This window comes from Doryrhamphus excisus, linkage group LG15 (genome assembly GCF_037039965.1).
Source record: "Doryrhamphus excisus strain RoL-2023G ecotype Guam linkage group LG15, RoL_Dexc_Guam_v1.1, whole genome shotgun sequence".
Taxonomy (NCBI): domain Eukaryota; kingdom Metazoa; phylum Chordata; class Actinopteri; order Syngnathiformes; family Syngnathidae; genus Doryrhamphus; species Doryrhamphus excisus.
The window spans coordinates 14,156,201-14,174,222 of NC_136371.1; positions in this window are offsets into that span (position 1 = coordinate 14,156,201).

Consider the following 18,022-nt stretch of genomic DNA (forward strand, 5'->3'; position numbering starts at 1 on the left):
CATTATCACAGCGAGAGAAACACATTTTCTCATTTTAGGTGTAACTCCACAGCAGTGCTTCTCAGCCACCTGAAACTGTGGCACATAGAACAGGATGCGAAGCTGCGTCAGGCACACTTGAATGGGCCTCCTGGCACCTTCCACTGGCTCAATATGACACGCCGTATCATGCTTTACTTATAATGTGTTTGAGAGCGAATAAAGTGCATTTTCGAACAATGGTTGTGTGTGACAAGCAATAAAGCGCATCACACTAAATGTGTTCCATAAGTGCCAAAACGCGCTTCGGAGGCCTTTTCTGAGCGAGTGGAGTGCTTTTTTGGACGTGGCACACATGTGCCATATATGGAGGAAATTTTGACCACAAAGCCTATAGGAAGCTTGTAATACATTATCACAGCGAGAGAAACACATTTTCTCATTTTAGCTGTAACTCCACAACAGTGCTTCTCAGCCACCTGAAACTGTGGCACATAGAACAGGATCCAAAGCTGCGTGAGGCACACTTGCAATGAGCCTCCTGGCACCTTCCGCTGGCTCAATATGACACGCCGTATCATGCTTTACTTATAATGTGTTTGAGAGCGAATAAAGTGCATTTTCGAACAATGGTTGTGTGTGACAAGCAATAAAGCGCATCACACTAAATGTGTTCCATAAGTGCCAAAACGCGCTTCGGAGGCCTTTTCTGAGCGAGTGGAGTGCTTTATTGGACGTGGCACACATGTGCCATATATGGAGGAAATTTTGACCACAAAGCCTATAGGAAGCTTGTAATACATTATCACAGCGAGAGAAACACATTTTCTCATTTTAGCTGTAACTCCACAACAGTGCTTCTCAGCCACCTGAAACTGTGGCACATAGAACAGGATCCAAAGCTGCGTGAGGCACACTTGCAATGAGCCTCCTGGCACCTTCCGCTGGCTCAATATGACACGCCGTATCATGCTTTACTCATAATGTGTTTGAGAGCGAATAAAGTGCATTTTCGAACAATGGTTGTGTGTGACAAGCAATAAAGCACATCACACTAAATGTGTTCCATAAGTGCCAAAACGCGCTTCGGAGACCTTTTCTGAGCGAGTGGAGTGCTTTTTTGGACGTGGTACACATGTACCATATATGGAGAAAATTTTGACCACAAAGCCTATAGGAAGCTTGTAATACATTATCACAGCGAGAGAAACACATTTTCTCATTTTAGCTGTAACTCCACAACAGTGCTTCTCAGCCACCTGAAACTGTGGCACATAGAACAGGATGCGAAGCTGCGTCAGGCACACTTGGAATGAGCCTCCTGTCACCTTCCGCTGGCTCAATATGACACGCCGTATCATGCTTTACTCATAATGTGTTTGAGAGCGAATAAAGTGCATTTTCGAACAATGGTTGTGTGTGACAAGCAATAAAGCACATCACACTAAATGTGTTCCATAAGTGCCAAAACGCGCTTCGGAGACCTTTTCTGAGCGAGTGGAGTGCTTTTTTGGACGTGGTACACATGTACCATATATGGAGAAAATTTTGACCACAAAGCCTATAGGTAGCTTGAAATACATTATCACAGCGAGAGAAACACATTTTCTCATTTTAGCTGTAACTCCACAGCAGTGCTTCTCAGCCACCTGAAACTGTGGCACATAGAACAGGATACGAAGCTGCGTCAGGCACACTTGCAATGAGCCTCCTGGCACCTTCCACTGGCTCAATATGACACGCCGTATCATGCTTTACTTATAATGTGTTTGAGAGCGAATAAAGTGCATTTTCGAACAATGGTTGTGTGTGACAAGCAATAAAGCACATCACACTAAATGTGTTCCATAAGTGCCAAAACGTGCTTCGGAGGCCTTTTCTGAGCGAGTGGAGTGCTTTTTTGGACGTGTCACACATGTGCCATATATGGAGAAAATTTTGACCACAAAGCCTATAGGAAGCTTGTAATACATTATCACAGCGAGAGAAACACATTTTCTCATTTTAGCTGTAACTCCACAGCAGTGCTTCTCAACCACCTGAAACTGTGGCACATAGAACAGGATGCGAGGCTGCGTCAGGCACACTTTAAATGAGCCTCCTGGCACCTTCCACTGGCTCAATATGACACGCCGTATCATGCTTTACTTATAATGTGTTTGAGAGCGAATAAAGTGCATTTTCGAACAATGGTTGTGTGTGACAAGCAATAAAGCGCATCACACTAAATGTGTTCCATAAGTGCCAAAACGCGCTTCGGAGGCCTTTTCTGAGCGAGTGGAGTGCTCTTTTGGACGTGGTACACATGTACCATATATGGAGAAAATTTTGACCACAAAGCCTATAGGTAGCTTGAAATACATTATCTCAGCGAGAGAAACACATTTTCTCATTTTAGCTGTAACTCCACAACAGTGCTTCTCAGCCATCTGAAACTGTGGCACATAGAACAGGATGCGAAGCTGCGTCAGGCACACTTGAAATGAGCCTCCTGGCACCTTCCGCTGGCTCAATGTGACACGCCGTATCATGCTTTACTTATAATGTGTTTGAGAGCGAATAAAGTGCATTTTCGAACAATGGTTGTGTGTGACAAGCAATAAAGCGCATCACACTAAATGTGTTCCATAAGTGCCAAAACGCGCTTCGGAGGCCTTTTCTGAGCGAGTGGAGTGCTTTTTTGGACGTGGCACACATGTGCCATATATGGAGAAAATTTTGACCACAAAGCCTATAGGTAGCTTGAAATACATTATCACAGCGAGAGAAACACATTTTCTCATTTTAGGTGTAACTCCACAGCAGTGCTTCTCAGCCACCTGAAACTGTGGCACATAGAACAGGATGCGAAGCTGCGTCAGGCACACTTGAATGGGCCTCCTGGCACCTTCCACTGGCTCAATATGACACGCCGTATCATGCTTTACTTATAATGTGTTTGAGAGCGAATAAAGTGCATTTTCGAACAATGGTTGTGTGTGACAAGCAATAAAGCGCATCACACTAAATGTGTTCCATAAGTGCCAAAACGCGCTTCGGAGGCCTTTTCTGAGCGAGTGGAGTGCTTTTTTGGACGTGGCACACATGTGCCATATATGGAGGAAATTTTGACCACAAAGCCTATAGGAAGCTTGTAATACATTATCACAGCGAGAGAAACACATTTTCTCATTTTAGCTGTAACTCCACAACAGTGCTTCTCAGCCACCTGAAACTGTGGCACATAGAACAGGATCCAAAGCTGCGTGAGGCACACTTGCAATGAGTCTCCTGGCACCTTCCGCTGGCTCAATATGACACGCCGTATCATGCTTTACTCATAATGTGTTTGAGAGCGAATAAAGTGCATTTTCGAACAATGGTTGTGTGTGACAAGCAATAAAGCACATCACACTAAATGTGTTCCATAAGTGCCAAAACGCGCTTCGGAGACCTTTTCTGAGCGAGTGGAGTGCTTTTTTGGACGTGGTACACATGTACCATATATGGAGAAAATTTTGACCACAAAGCCTATAGGAAGCTTGTAATACATTATCACAGCGAGAGAAACACATTTTCTCATTTTAGCTGTAACTCCACAACAGTGCTTCTCAGCCACCTGAAACTGTGGCACATAGAACAGGATGCGAAGCTGCGTCAGGCACACTTGGAATGAGCCTCCTGTCACCTTCCGCTGGCTCAATATGACACGCCGTATCATGCTTTACTCATAATGTGTTTGAGAGCGAATAAAGTGCATTTTCGAACAATGGTTGTGTGTGACAAGCAATAAAGCACATCACACTAAATGTGTTCCATAAGTGCCAAAACGCGCTTCGGAGACCTTTTCTGAGCGAGTGGAGTGCTTTTTTGGACGTGGTACACATGTACCATATATGGAGAAAATTTTGACCACAAAGCCTATAGGTAGCTTGAAATACATTATCACAGCGAGAGAAACACATTTTCTCATTTTAGCTGTAACTCCACAGCAGTGCTTCTCAACCACCTGAAACTGTGGCACATAGAACAGGATGCGAGGCTGCGTGAGGCACACTTGAAATGAGCCTCCTGGCACCTTCCACTGGCTCAATATGACACGCCGTATCATGCTTTACTTATAATGTGTTTGAGAGCGAATAAAGTGCATTTTCGAACAATGGTTGTGTGTGACAAGCAATAAAGCGCATCACACTAAATGTGTTCCATAAGTGCCAAAACGCGCTTCGGAGGCCTTTTCTGAGCGAGTGGAGTGCTTTTTTGGACGTGGTACACATGTACCATATATGGAGAAAATTTTGACCACAAAGCCTATAGGAAGCTTGTAATACATTATCACAGCGAGAGAAACACATTTTCTCATTTTAGCTGTAACTCCACAGCAGTGCTTCTCAACCACCTGAAACTGTGGCACATAGAACAGGATGCGAGGCTGCGTCAGGCACACTTAAAATGAGCCTCCTGGCACCTTCCACTGGCTCAATATGACACGCCGTATCATGCTTTACTTATAATGTGTTTGAGAGCGAATAAAGTTCATTTTCGAACAATGGTTGTGTGTGACAAGCAATAAAGCGCATCACACTAAATGTGTTCCATAAGTGCCAAAACGCGCTTCGGAGGCCTTTTCTGAGCGAGTGGAGTGCTTTTTTGGACGTGGCACACATGTGCCATATATGAAGAAGATTTTTACCACAAAGCCTATAGCTTGCTTGAAATACATTATCACAGCGAGAGAAACACATTTTCTCATTTTAGGTGTAACTCCACAGCAGTGCTTCTCAGCCACCTGAAACTGTGGCACATAGAACAGGATGCGAAGCTGCGTCAGGCACACTTGAATGGGCCTCCTGGCACCTTCCACTGGCTCAATATGACACGCCGTATCATGCTTTACTTATAATGTGTTTGAGAGCGAATAAAGTGCATTTTCGAACAATGGTTGTGTGTGACAAGCAATAAAGCGCATCACACTAAATGTGTTCCATCAGTGCCAAAACGCGCTTCGGAGGCCTTTTCTGAGCGAGTGGAGTGCTTTTTTGGACGTGGTACACATGTACCATATATGGAGAAAATTTTGACCACAAAGCCTATAGGTAGCTTGAAATACATTATCACAGCGAGAGAAACACATTTTCTCATTTTAGCTGTAACTCCACAGCAGTGCTTCTCAGCCACCTGAAACTGTGGCACATAGAACAGGATACGAAGCTGCGTCAGGCACACTTGCAATGAGCCTCCTGGCACCTTCCACTGGCTCAATATGACACGCCGTATCATGCTTTACTTATAATGTGTTTGAGAGCGAATAAAGTGCATTTTCGAACAATGGTTGTGTGTGACAAGCAATAAAGCACATCACACTAAATGTGTTCCATAAGTGCCAAAACGTGCTTCGGAGGCCTTTTCTGAGCGAGTGGAGTGCTTTTTTGGACGTGTCACACATGTGCCATATATGGAGAAAATTTTGACCACAAAGCCTATAGGAAGCTTGTAATACATTATCACAGCGAGAGAAACACATTTTCTCATTTTAGCTGTAACTCCACAGCAGTGCTTCTCAACCACCTGAAACTGTGGCACATTGAACAGGATGCGAGGCTGCGTGAGGCACACTTGAAATGAGCCTCCTGGCACCTTCCACTGGCTCAATATGACACGCCGTATCATGCTTTACTTATAATGTGTTTGAGAGCGAATAAAGTGCATTTTCGAACAATGGTTGTGTGTGACAAGCAATAAAGCGCATCACACTAAATGTGTTCCATAAGTGCCAAAACGCGCTTCGGAGGCCTTTTCTGAGCGAGTGGAGTGCTTTTTTGGACGTGGTACACATGTACCATATATGGAGAAAATTTTGACCACAAAGCCTATAGGAAGCTTGTAATACATTATCACAGCGAGAGAAACACATTTTCTCATTTTAGCTGTAACTCCACAGCAGTGCTTCTCAACCACCTGAAACTGTGGCACATAGAACAGGATGCGAGGCTGCGTCAGGCACACTTAAAATGAGCCTCCTGGCACCTTCCACTGGCTCAATATGACACGCCGTATCATGCTTTACTTATAATGTGTTTGAGAGCGAATAAAGTTCATTTTCGAACAATGGTTGTGTGTGACAAGCAATAAAGCGCATCACACTAAATGTGTTCCATAAGTGCCAAAACGCGCTTCGGAGGCCTTTTCTGAGCGAGTGGAGTGCTTTTTTGGACGTGGCACACATGTGCCATATATGAAGAAGATTTTTACCACAAAGCCTATAGCTTGCTTGAAATACATTATCACAGCGAGTGAAACACTTTTTCTCATTTTCGCTCTAACTCCACAGCAGTGCTTCTCAGCCCCATGAAACTGTTGCAGATAGAACGGGATGCGAAGCTGCGTCAGGCACACTTGGAATGAGCCTCGTGGCACCTTCCGCTGGCTCACAATGACCCGCCGTATCATCTTTTGCTCACAATGTGTTTGAGAGTGAATAAAGTACATTTTGGAACAATGGTTGTGTGTGACAAGCAATAAAGCGCATCACACTAAATGTGTTCCATAAGTGCCAAAACGCGCTTCGGAGGCCTTTTCTGAGCGAGTGGAGTGCTTTTTTGGACGTGGTACACAAGTACCATATATGGAGAAAATTTTGACCACAAAGCCTATAGGTAGCTTGAAATACATTATCTCAGCGAGAGAAACACATTTTCTCATTTTAGCTGTAACTCCACAGCAGTGCTTCTCAGCCACCTGAAACTGTGGCACATAGAACAGGATGCGAAGCTGCGTCAGGCACACTTGAAATGAGCCTCCTGGCACCTTCCACTGGCTCAATATGACACGCCGTATCATGCTTTACTTATAATGTGTTTGAGAGCGAATAAAGTGCATTTTCGAACAATGGTTGTGTGTGACAAGCAATAAAGTGCATCACACTAAATGTGTTCCATAAGTGCCAAAACGCGCTTCGGAGGCCTTTTCTGAGCGAGTGGAGTGCTTTTTTGGACGTGGCACACATGTGCCATATATGGAGGAAATTTTGACCACAAAGCCTATAGGTAGCTTAAAATACATTATCTCAGCGAGAGAAACACATTTTCTTATTTTAGCTGTAACTCCACAACAGTGCTTCTCAGCCATCTGAAACTGTGGCACATAGAACAGGATGCGAAGCTGCGTCAGGCACACTTGAAATGAGCCTCCTGGCACCTTCCGCTGGCTCAATGTGACACGCCGTATCATGCTTTACTTATAATGTGTTTGAGAGCGAATAAAGTGCATTTTCGAACAATGGTTGTGTGTGACAAGCAATAAAGCGCATCACACTAAATGTGTTCCATAAGTGCCAAAACGCGCTTCGGAGGCCTTTTCTGAGCGAGTGGAGTGCTTTTTTGGACGTGGCACACATGTGCCATATATGGAGAAAATTTTGACCACAAAGCCTATAGGTAGCTTGAAATACATTATCACAGCGAGAGAAACACATTTTCTCATTTTAGGTGTAACTCCACAGCAGTGCTTCTCAGCCACCTGAAACTGTGGCACATAGAACAGGATGCGAAGCTGCGTCAGGCACACTTGAATGGGCCTCCTGGCACCTTCCACTGGCTCAATATGACACGCCGTATCATGCTTTACTTATAATGTGTTTGAGAGCGAATAAAGTGCATTTTCGAACAATGGTTGTGTGTGACAAGCAATAAAGCGCATCACACTAAATGTGTTCCATAAGTGCCAAAACGCGCTTCGGAGGCCTTTTCTGAGCGAGTGGAGTGCTTTTTTGGACGTGGCACACATGTGCCATATATGGAGGAAATTTTGACCACAAAGCCTATAGGAAGCTTGTAATACATTATCACAGCGAGAGAAACACATTTTCTCATTTTAGCTGTAACTCCACAACAGTGCTTCTCAGCCACCTGAAACTGTGGCACATAGAACAGGATCCAAAGCTGCGTGAGGCACACTTGCAATGAGCCTCCTGGCACCTTCCGCTGGCTCAATATGACACGCCGTATCATGCTTTACTTATAATGTGTTTGAGAGCGAATAAAGTGCATTTTCGAACAATGGTTGTGTGTGACAAGCAATAAAGTGCATCACACTAAATGTGTTCCATAAGTGCCAAAACGCGCTTCGGAGGCCTTTTCTGAGCGAGTGGAGTGCTTTTTTGGACGTGGCACACATGTGCCATATATGGAGGAAATTTTGACCACAAAGCCTATAGGTAGCTTGAAATACATTATCACAGCGAGAGAAACACATTTTCTCATTTTAGCTGTAACTCCACAACAGTGCTTCTCAGCCACCTGAAACTGTGGCACATAGAACAGGATGCGAAGCTGCGTCAGGCACACTTGGAATGAGCCTCCTGTCACCTTCCGCTGGCTCAATATGACACGCCGTATCATGCTTTACTCATAATGTGTTTGAGAGCGAATAAAGTGCATTTTCGAACAATGGTTGTGTGTGACAAGCAATAAAGCACATCACACTAAATGTGTTCCATAAGTGCCAAAACGCGCTTCGGAGACCTTTTCTGAGCGAGTGGAGTGCTGTTTTGGACGTGGTACACATGTACCATATATGGAGAAAATTTTGACCACAAAGCCTATAGGTAGCTTGAAATACATTATCACAGCGAGAGAAACACATTTTCTCATTTTAGCTGTAACTCCACAACAGTGCTTCTCAGCCATCTGAAACTGTGGCACATAGAACAGGATGCGAAGCTGCGTCAGGCACACTTGAAATGAGCCTCCTGGCACCTTCCGCTGGCTCAGTATGACACGCCGTATCATGCTTTACTTATAATGTGTTTGAGAGCGAATAAAGTGCATTTTCGAACAATGGTTGTGTGTGACAAGCAATAAAGCGCATCACACTAAATGTGTTCCATAAGTGCCAAAACGCGCTTCGGAGGCCTTTTCTGAGCGAGTGGAGGGCTTTTTTGGACGTGGCACACATGTGCCATATATGGAGAAAATTTTGACCACAAAGCCTATAGGTAGCTTGAAATACATTATCACAGCGAGAGAAACACATTTTCTCATTTTAGGTGTAACTCCACAGCAGTGCTTCTCAGCCACCTGAAACTGTGGCACATAGAACAGGATGCGAAGCTGCGTCAGGCACACTTGAATGGGCCTCCTGGCACCTTCCACTGGCTCAATATGACACGCCGTATCATGCTTTACTTATAATGTGTTTGAGAGCGAATAAAGTGCATTTTCGAACAATGGTTGTGTGTGACAAGCAATAAAGCGCATCACACTAAATGTGTTCCATAAGTGCCAAAACGCGCTTCGGAGGCCTTTTCTGAGCGAGTGGAGTGCTTTTTTGGACGTGGCACACATGTGCCATATATGGAGGAAATTTTGACCACAAAGCCTATAGGAAGCTTGTAATACATTATCACAGCGAGAGAAACACATTTTCTCATTTTAGCTGTAACTCCACAACAGTGCTTCTCAGCCACCTGAAACTGTGGCACATAGAACAGGATCCAAAGCTGCGTGAGGCACACTTGCAATGAGCCTCCTGACACCTTCCGCTGGCTCAATATGACACGCCGTATCATGCTTTACTCATAATGTGTTTGAGAGCGAATAAAGTGCATTTTCGAACAATGGTTGTGTGTGACAAGCAATAAAGCGCATCACACTAAATGTGTTCCATAAGTGCCAAAAAGCGCTTCGGAGGCCTTTTCTGAGCGAGTGGAGTGCTTTTTTGGACGTGGCACACATGTGCCATATATGGAGGAAATTTTGACCACAAAGCCTATAGGAAGCTTGTAATACATTATCACAGCGAGAGAAACACATTTTCTCATTTTAGCTGTAACTCCACAACAGTGCTTCTCAGCCACCTGAAACTGTGGCACATAGAACAGGATCCAAAGCTGCGTGAGGCACACTTGCAATGAGCCTCCTGGCACCTTCCGCTGGCTCAATATGACACGCCGTATCATGCTTTACTCATAATGTGTTTGAGAGCGAATAAAGTGCATTTTCGAACAATGGTTGTGTGTGACAAGCAATAAAGCACATCACACTAAATGTGTTCCATAAGTGCCAAAACGCGCTTCGGAGACCTTTTCTGAGCGAGTGGAGTGCTTTTTTGGACGTGGTACACATGTACCATATATGGAGAAAATTTTGACCACAAAGCCTATCGGAAGCTTGTAATACATTATCACAGCGAGAGAAACACATTTTCTCATTTTAGCTGTAACTCCACAACAGTGCTTCTCAGCCACCTGAAACTGTGGCACATAGAACAGGATGCGAAGCTGCGTCAGGCACACTTGGAATGAGCCTCCTGTCACCTTCCGCTGGCTCAATATGACACGCCGTATCATGCTTTACTCATAATGTGTTTGAGAGCGAATAAAGTGCATTTTCGAACAATGGTTGTGTGTGACAAGCAATAAAGCACATCACACTAAATGTGTTCCATAAGTGCCAAAACGCGCTTCGGAGACCTTTTCTGAGCGAGTGGAGTGCTTTTTTGGACGTGGTACACATGTACCATATATGGAGAAAATTTTGACCACAAAGCCTATAGGTAGCTTGAAATACATTATCACAGCGAGAGAAACACATTTTCTCATTTTAGCTGTAACTCCACAGCAGTGCTTCTCAGCCACCTGAAACTGTGGCACATAGAACAGGATACGAAGCTGCGTCAGGCACACTTGCAATGAGCCTCCTGGCACCTTCCACTGGCTCAATATGACACGCCGTATCATGCTTTACTTATAATGTGTTTGAGAGCGAATAAAGTGCATTTTCGAACAATGGTTGTGTGTGACAAGCAATAAAGCACATCACACTAAATGTGTTCCATAAGTGCCAAAACGTGCTTCGGAGGCCTTTTCTGAGCGAGTGGAGTGCTTTTTTGGACGTGTCACACATGTGCCATATATGGAGAAAATTTTGACCACAAAGCCTATAGGAAGCTTGTAATACATTATCACAGCGAGAGAAACACATTTTCTCATTTTAGCTGTAACTCCACAGCAGTGCTTCTCAACCACCTGAAACTGTGGCACATAGAACAGGATGCGAGGCTGCGTGAGGCACACTTGAAATGAGCCTCCTGGCACCTTCCACTGGCTCAATATGACACGCCGTATCATGCTTTACTTATAATGTGTTTGAGAGCGAATAAAGTGCATTTTCGAACAATGGTTGTGTGTGACAAGCAATAAAGCGCATCACACTAAATGTGTTCCATAAGTGCCAAAACGCGCTTCGGAGGCCTTTTCTGAGCGAGTGGAGTGCTTTTTTGGACGTGGTACACATGTACCATATATGGAGAAAATTTTGACCACAAAGCCTATAGGAAGCTTGTAATACATTATCACAGCGAGAGAAACACATTTTCTCATTTTAGCTGTAACTCCACAGCAGTGCTTCTCAACCACCTGAAACTGTGGCACATAGAACAGGATGCGAGGCTGCGTCAGGCACACTTAAAATGAGCCTCCTGGCACCTTCCACTGGCTCAATATGACACGCCGTATCATGCTTTACTTATAATGTGTTTGAGAGCGAATAAAGTTCATTTTCGAACAATGGTTGTGTGTGACAAGCAATAAAGCGCATCACACTAAATGTGTTCCATAAGTGCCAAAACGCGCTTCGGAGGCCTTTTCTGAGCGAGTGGAGTGCTTTTTTGGACGTGGCACACATGTGCCATATATGAAGAAGATTTTTACCACAAAGCCTATAGCTTGCTTGAAATACATTATCACAGCGAGTGAAACACTTTTTCTCATTTTCGCTCTAACTCCACAGCAGTGCTTCTCAGCCCCATGAAACTGTTGCAGATAGAACGGGATGCGAAGCTGCGTCAGGCACACTTGGAATGAGCCTCGTGGCACCTTCCGCTGGCTCACAATGACCCGCCGTATCATCTTTTGCTCACAATGTGTTTGAGAGTGAATAAAGTACATTTTGGAACAATGGTTGTGTGTGACAAGCAATAAAGCGCATCACACTAAATGTGTTCCATAAGTGCCAAAACGCGCTTCGGAGGCCTTTTCTGAGCGAGTGGAGTGCTTTTTTGGACGTGGTACACAAGTACCATATATGGAGAAAATTTTGACCACAAAGCCTATAGGTAGCTTGAAATACATTATCTCAGCGAGAGAAACACATTTTCTCATTTTAGCTGTAACTCCACAGCAGTGCTTCTCAGCCACCTGAAACTGTGGCACATAGAACAGGATGCGAAGCTGCGTCAGGCACACTTGAAATGAGCCTCCTGGCACCTTCCACTGGCTCAATATGACACGCCGTATCATGCTTTACTTATAATGTGTTTGAGAGCGAATAAAGTGCATTTTCGAACAATGGTTGTGTGTGACAAGCAATAAAGTGCATCACACTAAATGTGTTCCATAAGTGCCAAAACGCGCTTCGGAGGCCTTTTCTGAGCGAGTGGAGTGCTTTTTTGGACGTGGCACACATGTGCCATATATGGAGGAAATTTTGACCACAAAGCCTATAGGTAGCTTGAAATACATTATCACAGCGAGAGAAACACATTTTCTCATTTTAGCTGTAACTCCACAACAGTGCTTCTCAGCCACCTGAAACTGTGGCACATAGAACAGGATGCGAAGCTGCGTCAGGCACACTTGGAATGAGCCTCCTGTCACCTTCCGCTGGCTCAATATGACACGCCGTATCATGCTTTACTCATAATGTGTTTGAGAGCGAATAAAGTGCATTTTCGAACAATGGTTGTGTGTGACAAGCAATAAAGCACATCACACTAAATGTGTTCCATAAGTGCCAAAACGCGCTTCGGAGACCTTTTCTGAGCGAGTGGAGTGCTGTTTTGGACGTGGTACACATGTACCATATATGGAGAAAATTTTGACCACAAAGCCTATAGGTAGCTTGAAATACATTATCACAGCGAGAGAAACACATTTTCTCATTTTAGCTGTAACTCCACAACAGTGCTTCTCAGCCATCTGAAACTGTGGCACATAGAACAGGATGCGAAGCTGCGTCAGGCACACTTGAAATGAGCCTCCTGGCACCTTCCGCTGGCTCAGTATGACACGCCGTATCATGCTTTACTTATAATGTGTTTGAGAGCGAATAAAGTGCATTTTCGAACAATGGTTGTGTGTGACAAGCAATAAAGCGCATCACACTAAATGTGTTCCATAAGTGCCAAAACGCGCTTCGGAGGCCTTTTCTGAGCGAGTGGAGGGCTTTTTTGGACGTGGCACACATGTGCCATATATGGAGAAAATTTTGACCACAAAGCCTATAGGTAGCTTGAAATACATTATCACAGCGAGAGAAACACATTTTCTCATTTTAGGTGTAACTCCACAGCAGTGCTTCTCAGCCACCTGAAACTGTGGCACATAGAACAGGATGCGAAGCTGCGTCAGGCACACTTGAATGGGCCTCCTGGCACCTTCCACTGGCTCAATATGACACGCCGTATCATGCTTTACTTATAATGTGTTTGAGAGCGAATAAAGTGCATTTTCGAACAATGGTTGTGTGTGACAAGCAATAAAGCGCATCACACTAAATGTGTTCCATAAGTGCCAAAACGCGCTTCGGAGGCCTTTTCTGAGCGAGTGGAGTGCTTTTTTGGACGTGGCACACATGTGCCATATATGGAGGAAATTTTGACCACAAAGCCTATAGGAAGCTTGTAATACATTATCACAGCGAGAGAAACACATTTTCTCATTTTAGCTGTAACTCCACAACAGTGCTTCTCAGCCACCTGAAACTGTGGCACATAGAACAGGATCCAAAGCTGCGTGAGGCACACTTGCAATGAGCCTCCTGACACCTTCCGCTGGCTCAATATGACACGCCGTATCATGCTTTACTCATAATGTGTTTGAGAGCGAATAAAGTGCATTTTCGAACAATGGTTGTGTGTGACAAGCAATAAAGCGCATCACACTAAATGTGTTCCATAAGTGCCAAAAAGCGCTTCGGAGGCCTTTTCTGAGCGAGTGGAGTGCTTTTTTGGACGTGGCACACATGTGCCATATATGGAGTAAATTTTGACCACAAAGCCTATAGGAAGCTTGTAATACATTATCACAGCGAGAGAAACACATTTTCTCATTTTAGCTGTAACTCCACAACAGTGCTTCTCAGCCACCTGAAACTGTGGCACATAGAACAGGATCCAAAGCTGCGTGAGGCACACTTGCAATGAGCCTCCTGGCACCTTCCGCTGGCTCAATATGACACGCCGTATCATGCTTTACTCATAATGTGTTTGAGAGCGAATAAAGTGCATTTTCGAACAATGGTTGTGTGTGACAAGCAATAAAGCACATCACACTAAATGTGTTCCATAAGTGCCAAAACGCGCTTCGGAGACCTTTTCTGAGCGAGTGGAGTGCTTTTTTGGACGTGGTACACATGTACCATATATGGAGAAAATTTTGACCACAAAGCCTATAGGAAGCTTGTAATACATTATCACAGCGAGAGAAACACATTTTCTCATTTTAGCTGTAACTCCACAACAGTGCTTCTCAGCCACCTGAAACTGTGGCACATAGAACAGGATGCGAAGCTGCGTCAGGCACACTTGGAATGAGCCTCCTGTCACCTTCCGCTGGCTCAATATGACACGCCGTATCATGCTTTACTCATAATGTGTTTGAGAGCGAATAAAGTGCATTTTCGAACAATGGTTGTGTGTGACAAGCAATAAAGCACATCACACTAAATGTGTTCCATAAGTGCCAAAACGCGCTTCGGAGACCTTTTCTGAGCGAGTGGAGTGCTTTTTTGGACGTGGTACACATGTACCATATATGGAGAAAATTTTGACCACAAAGCCTATAGGTAGCTTGAAATACATTATCACAGCGAGAGAAACACATTTTCTCATTTTAGCTGTAACTCCACAGCAGTGCTTCTCAGCCACCTGAAACTGTGGCACATAGAACAGGATACGAAGCTGCGTCAGGCACACTTGCAATGAGCCTCCTGGCACCTTCCACTGGCTCAATATGACACGCCGTATCATGCTTTACTTATAATGTGTTTGAGAGCGAATAAAGTGCATTTTCGAACAATGGTTGTGTGTGACAAGCAATAAAGCACATCACACTAAATGTGTTCCATAAGTGCCAAAACGTGCTTCGGAGGCCTTTTCTGAGCGAGTGGAGTGCTTTTTTGGACGTGTCACACATGTGCCATATATGGAGAAAATTTTGACCACAAAGCCTATAGGAAGCTTGTAATACATTATCACAGCGAGAGAAACACATTTTCTCATTTTAGCTGTAACTCCACAGCAGTGCTTCTCAACCACCTGAAACTGTGGCACATAGAACAGGATGCGAGGCTGCGTGAGGCACACTTGAAATGAGCCTCCTGGCACCTTCCACTGGCTCAATATGACACGCCGTATCATGCTTTACTTATAATGTGTTTGAGAGCGAATAAAGTGCATTTTCGAACAATGGTTGTGTGTGACAAGCAATAAAGCGCATCACACTAAATGTGTTCCATAAGTGCCAAAACGCGCTTCGGAGGCCTTTTCTGAGCGAGTGGAGTGCTTTTTTGGACGTGGTACACATGTACCATATATGGAGAAAATTTTGACCACAAAGCCTATAGGAAGCTTGTAATACATTATCACAGCGAGAGAAACACATTTTCTCATTTTAGCTGTAACTCCACAGCAGTGCTTCTCAACCACCTGAAACTGTGGCACATAGAACAGGATGCGAGGCTGCGTCAGGCACACTTAAAATGAGCCTCCTGGCACCTTCCACTGGCTCAATATGACACGCCGTATCATGCTTTACTTATAATGTGTTTGAGAGCGAATAAAGTTCATTTTCGAACAATGGTTGTGTGTGACAAGCAATAAAGCGCATCACACTAAATGTGTTCCATAAGTGCCAAAACGCGCTTCGGAGGCCTTTTCTGAGCGAGTGGAGTGCTTTTTTGGACGTGGCACACATGTGCCATATATGAAGAAGATTTTTACCACAAAGCCTATAGCTTGCTTGAAATACATTATCACAGCGAGTGAAACACTTTTTCTCATTTTCGCTCTAACTCCACAGCAGTGCTTCTCAGCCCCATGAAACTGTTGCAGATAGAACGGGATGCGAAGCTGCGTCAGGCACACTTGGAATGAGCCTCGTGGCACCTTCCGCTGGCTCACAATGACCCGCCGTATCATCTTTTGCTCACAATGTGTTTGAGAGTGAATAAAGTACATTTTGGAACAATGGTTGTGTGTGACAAGCAATAAAGCGCATCACACTAAATGTGTTCCATAAGTGCCAAAACGCGCTTCGGAGGCCTTTTCTGAGCGAGTGGAGTGCTTTTTTGGACGTGGTACACAAGTACCATATATGGAGAAAATTTTGACCACAAAGCCTATAGGTAGCTTGAAATACATTATCTCAGCGAGAGAAACACATTTTCTCATTTTAGCTGTAACTCCACAGCAGTGCTTCTCAGCCACCTGAAACTGTGGCACATAGAACAGGATGCGAAGCTGCGTCAGGCACACTTGAAATGAGCCTCCTGGCACCTTCCACTGGCTCAATATGACACGCCGTATCATGCTTTACTTATAATGTGTTTGAGAGCGAATAAAGTGCATTTTCGAACAATGGTTGTGTGTGACAAGCAATAAAGCACATCACACTAAATGTGTTCCATAAGTGCCAAAACGTGCTTCGGAGGCCTTTTCTGAGCGAGTGGAGTGCTTTTTTGGACGTGTCACACATGTGCCATATATGGAGAAAATTTTGACCACAAAGCCTATAGGAAGCTTGTAATACATTATCACAGCGAGAGAAACACATTTTCTCATTTTAGCTGTAACTCCACAGCAGTGCTTCTCAACCACCTGAAACTGTGGCACATAGAACAGGATGCGAGGCTGCGTGAGGCACACTTGAAATGAGCCTCCTGGCACCTTCCACTGGCTCAATATGACACGCCGTATCATGCTTTACTTATAATGTGTTTGAGAGCGAATAAAGTGCATTTTCGAACAATGGTTGTGTGTGACAAGCAATAAAGCGCATCACACTAAATGTGTTCCATAAGTGCCAAAACGCGCTTCGGAGGCCTTTTCTGAGCGAGTGGAGTGCTTTTTTGGACGTGGTACACATGTACCATATATGGAGAAAATTTTGACCACAAAGCCTATAGGAAGCTTGTAATACATTATCACAGCGAGAGAAACACATTTTCTCATTTTAGCTGTAACTCCACAGCAGTGCTTCTCAACCACCTGAAACTGTGGCACATAGAACAGGATGCGAGGCTGCGTCAGGCACACTTAAAATGAGCCTCCTGGCACCTTCCACTGGCTCAATATGACACGCCGTATCATGCTTTACTTATAATGTGTTTGAGAGCGAATAAAGTTCATTTTCGAACAATGGTTGTGTGTGACAAGCAATAAAGCGCATCACACTAAATGTGTTCCATAAGTGCCAAAACGCGCTTCGGAGGCCTTTTCTGAGCGAGTGGAGTGCTTTTTTGGACGTGGCACACATGTGCCATATATGAAGAAGATTTTTACCACAAAGCCTATAGCTTGCTTGAAATACATTATCACAGCGAGTGAAACACTTTTTCTCATTTTCGCTCTAACTCCACAGCAGTGCTTCTCAGCCCCATGAAACTGTTGCAGATAGAACGGGATGCGAAGCTGCGTCAGGCACACTTGGAATGAGCCTCGTGGCACCTTCCGCTGGCTCACAATGACCCGCCGTATCATCTTTTGCTCACAATGTGTTTGAGAGTGAATAAAGTACATTTTGGAACAATGGTTGTGTGTGACAAGCAATAAAGCGCATCACACTAAATGTGTTCCATAAGTGCCAAAACGCGCTTCGGAGGCCTTTTCTGAGCGAGTGGAGTGCTTTTTTGGACGTGGTACACAAGTACCATATATGGAGAAAATTTTGACCACAAAGCCTATAGGTAGCTTGAAATACATTATCTCAGCGAGAGAAACACATTTTCTCATTTTAGCTGTAACTCCACAGCAGTGCTTCTCAGCCACCTGAAACTGTGGCACATAG